This window comes from Crocodylus siamensis, chromosome 6, assembly GCF_052110815.1.
Source record: "Crocodylus siamensis isolate JL-2025a chromosome 6, ASM5211081v1, whole genome shotgun sequence".
Lineage (NCBI taxonomy): Eukaryota > Metazoa > Chordata > Crocodylia > Crocodylidae > Crocodylus > Crocodylus siamensis.
This window is the reverse complement of record NC_143400.1, coordinates 59,036,408-59,041,129: the sequence shown is the minus strand read 5'-3', so window position 1 is coordinate 59,041,129 and position 4,722 is coordinate 59,036,408. Positions and strand designations below refer to the sequence as shown.

At 40.5% G+C, this 4,722-nt stretch overlaps 1 pseudogene; it reads right to left on the bottom strand.

Annotated features, from left to right (window-relative positions):
• Positions 1–716: 716 nt before the first annotated feature.
• Positions 717–3,879, bottom strand: LOC149862873 (uncharacterized; annotated as a pseudogene).
• Between the last annotated feature and the right edge of the window lie 843 nt (positions 3,880–4,722).

The following is a 4,722-nucleotide window of genomic DNA, read 5'->3' as shown; positions in this document are numbered from 1 at the left end:
TTTAATAAGTACTAAATGACGGTGCAGTCACAAAGGTGCCGTAGGGACACCCACTATCTCCAACCCCAACCTGCAGCAGAGGAGATTTTGGGAAAGAGGAGGTTTGTCTAAGGGTAGGGCTGGTCCAAAGGTACTTGGCACCCTAGGCGAGCTGTGTACCTCAGCACTCCCACCACTTCCAATATAGAGGAAAATAAGAAGTCTAGTTTGATCATGTACTTATTTGATATTCAAAATGAACAATATAGCAATAAAAACAATTTTTTTTATTGATTGTTTCACACTTTTCATTAACCCTTACACAGTTATACTGCAAAAACTCTAATAGAATTTATCAGACGTACAATTAAAAGAAAATCCTTGTGAACATTTGTGTAAAAAATCAGTACTTTGCTTTTTGTGCTTTCAGTTTCACAAATCCATCAACAAGTTCTTTAAGGCAAAGTTTTCCAGCTATTTCATGTTGTATCAACACAGTGGCCAGTCCAGCAAGTCTGTCTTGCAGCGTAGAAGAACGAAGGTTTATCTTTAGCTTCTCAAAGCTAAAATTGATACGTTCTCCACTAGCAACAGAAAGTGGGAAAGTCGAGAATGCAGAGTGCAATGAAGATGTTGGGAAAACTGTCTGTCAGCTTATGTTCAGAAATAAACTTCAATACATCTTTAGGTGTAAGACATTTTGGAAGTCATTGTGAAATAGACTGCAGTTCGCTGCACTAATCTGCAGCATCAGTATCTTTAGAATTTCCATGCTGTAATGCCGACTCTAGCTTCAAGCAATGTTGCATTATCTGTTTTGATGTCTTATTTTGCAAACTGTGGACATTGTAGAGGAAACCAAAGACTGAATCAAGCTGCTGTATCTGTTCAAATTGCTCTTTAACCCACTATATTGCAGTATCAAGGACTGCAAAATAGAAGTTTATTTTGAATTTTTGTTTTGGGTCCTGAACTGACTTGTTTTTTGCTTCATATGTGAACTGTTGTTTCTTTCTCCGAACGCGTACTGGTTCTGCTTCAAAGTTTGTTGGTAGCTCTAACTCTTCAGCAAGCTCACAAGCATCTACCAATGTCTTTTCAAACCCTTTATCACTCCTGCATTCCTCCAGAAACTTTTTGGTTTGTGTCAGTTGTTGGATAGCAGAATGTATATCGAAGTCCTTTGCCTAAAGTTGCTTACTCGTAAGGTTGATCTCAAAAAGGAAGTTATACCACAAAATGAGTGAAACCACAAATTAGAACTCAGAAAGGCCATTTGCAAGAGCTTCTGCATCAGCATGTGTCATACTGCTAGATGATCCTGTGAAGGTAGTATCATCAGAAATTTCAATTAGTGCGTCAAGCTCATAGCAAAGAGGCTTCAAGGCATCTATTCGACTCTTCCATCTTGTTTCTCTCAGTGGTTTCACAATTAGAGAAGGCACATGGTGGCTAAGAACTTCCCAGTGGCATGTTGAACCTGAGAAAAACACACAAATGCGTTGCACTAGGTCAAAGAAACAACTTGCCTCCAAACAACATCTGGCAGCATCATTGACAACCAAATTCAGAGTATGTGTATTACAAGGAACAAAAAAGGCCTGAGGACTAATTTATATTATTCTCCTTTATACACCATTATCTTTACCCTTCATATTACTCCCTTGGCCACGTAAGATCTCAGCAGATAATGACATTCTTTCAAGCTCTTGTAAAATGCTCTCAGTCATAAAAGCACCAGTTGTCTCCTTCAACGGTGCAAACCTCCCAAAATGTTCCTTTATGATCACTTCAGCATTATCTACATCTGCAGATTTTGCCACATCTACAAAGCAAATGATCATTGTGATATGCTCAACATGACTCGCATCTTGTGTACAGTCCAGAATTATTGAAAAGTATTTTGCAGAATGGGCAGCTTCTAAGATTTTCTCTTTAACAGCATTTGCTAGGAGTTGAATCTGTTCATTCTGCAGCCTTTTCCAAAAGTAATGAACATGTGTTTCATGGTCACTTATTTTATGCAGATGCTCCTTCATGACTGTATCAAACAAAGCTAGGTATTCAATAAATTTTAAGAAGTTTCCATTACCAGTCCTGTATAATTTTTCATTTGTCTGGCAGAATGCCAGGTTTTGCCTACTGAGAGCTCTCACTAGATTAATAGATTCTAGGGTTGGAGGGGACCTCAGCGGGCCATCTAGTCTTTCCCCCTGCCACTGGCAGGGAAGAAAAGGGTCACCAAACCTCGGGTCAGGTGAACCCAGCCAGGTGCCTGTCCAGTCACCTTTTGAAGACCCCCAAAGATGGGGCGAGCACCACCTCCCTTGGAAGCCCATTCCAGATTCTGGCAACCCTGACCACGAGGAACCCTTTTCTAATAAACCTTTTCTCCAGTAGCTTATGGCCAGTGTTCCTTGTTGTTCTTGGGGGTGCCCTGGTAAACAGATTGTTGCCTACTTCATGTTGCTCTCCCCTTATGAATTTTTACACTGCCACAAGGTTCCCCCTCAACCTTCTCTAGGAGAGGCTGAAGAGGTTAAGGTCCCTTAGCCTTTCCTTGTAGGGCCTTCTCTGCAGGCCTCTAATCAGATGAGTGGCTCTTCTTTGGACCTTCTTCAACTGTGGCATCCAGAACTGGACACAGTACTCCAGCTGTGGCCTGACCAATGCCGCATAAAGAGGGAGAATCAACTCCCTGGACCAGTTTGTGAAGCACCTACGGATGCACAACAAAGTGCGATTGGCTCTGCTGACTCCTTCATCACTTTGACGGCTCATGTTCATCCTGGAGTCAACAGTGACTCCAAGATCTCTTTCTGCCTCAGTGATGCTGAGGTCACTCCCGCTCTCTCCCCCACTCCCCCCCGCCATAGGTATGATGGCAGTTCTTTCTCCCTAGATGCAGCACCTTGCACGTGTCCTTATTGAATAGAATCCTGTTGCTCTCTGCCCACTTCCCCAACCTGTCTAGGTCAACCTGGATATGATTCATCCTCTCCAGGGTTTTAGCTTCACCCCATATTTTTGTGTCATCCACAAATTTGAACAGGGTGCTTTCCACCCCTTCATCCAGATCACTGATGAAGATGTTGAACAGCACTGGCCTCAGAACCGAGCCCTGGAGGACTCCACTATACACATTTTTCCAAGTTAACACCAACCCATCCACCACCACTCTCTGAGTGCGACCCTTGCGCCAGTTTGCTATCCAGTCTACCGTATGATCATCCAAGGTAAATCTCCTTAGTTTATTTATAAGGATGGTATGGCATACCGGATCAAAAACCTTTTAAAGCAATCAGTTGCTTCAATATTTGCTGCCAGTATTCTTCTTCTTGCTTGATCCCACGTAAATTTTCTTCATCTATAGTTTTCTGTTTTTTCAATTGCAGTCCAAGTTCTTTCCATTTTTGGAAATTTTCCAAATGTTCACTATTTTTTTAATGAGAAGACAGAATGTCAGATATGTTTTTCCAGTCCTTTGAACCATTTTCAGTAAGTGAGGATGCATCAATTACTTTCCTGCTAAACAGCTTGCAGCAGAAGCAAAATAATGTTTCTTATGACACTGAATATTGATGCATATGCTCAATGTGACTCATATCTTGTGTACAGTCAGTATACTGGATGCATTTCTTCCCCATTGGTGAGTTTCCTCTTGTAATGATATGCAGAGAATTTTCTTTTATTTCCATCTTTAGGGAAGTGAAATTCCTGAACTTGTTCAGGTCCATGTTCCACCAGCATTTCTCGCACACAGTCATCACATCTAGGCCATGTAGCAGGGTCACCATACCATAACTTGTTTGCTTCCTCGTCTTTCACATATGTACCTTCGGCTCTCTTATTATCTTTATTTACCTCAACTTCAGCATGTATGTCTGTAGGTGAATACATTTTTTCGATTTCAATGTCAGTTTGATGCTGTGAGCTGCCTTCTTCTTGATGTTGTGAACTGCTTCCATCCTGATGTGGGTGAAATTGAAGATATTTCAGGAAGGAACCTTCTTGCTTTGAATGGGCAAAAGAACAAGCAACTTTTCATTTACGATACTGAGCACCAAACAGTTTTTTTCTATCTGCCATGGTACCATTCCTCTGAAACAGTTTAAAACTGTTTCAAATAAATTATCAGTACAGAAAACAATCAATCTAAGTACAATTTCAAAGAAAATTCTGACTGTGATGACATTATTAATGTGGACAATTGATTAAATTATCATGGAAGAAATATGGCTAGGCACTGCCTAAAGTGCCTTAATGGGTGAGTTGCCCCTGCAATCGGGAAGGTATTTGTTAGGATGTATGACTAAGGGTGTAAACATGGTAACTGGTTATCTAATATTGGTCAAGACTGCATGGTCAAACAGATGTTTTCCTGTTTATTAAGGAGCTTTGTAAACTAAGTATTATTTCCTGTGTACAGTTCTCTACTAATTGACATCTTTTATCTAGTAGGTAGCCAGGTTCTCCCAGCAAATTAATAGTTCCTTTAACATGGTCCTCTGCAAAGTAAATCATCATTGTCCATTGAGTTTGCTTATGTTTACTTATCTCACATATCCCGTCAGATTTCTGGGCTGACCAATCTTACATGTTCTGTACACACAGTCATACAACTATTTCCTTACATAACAATGATACAGGTGTTCTATAATGAACTAATGAAAGAATATCTCTTGAGCTTGCTAGCAATTAATTAGCACTCATTCCACATTAACACACGTATTCTAAATGCCT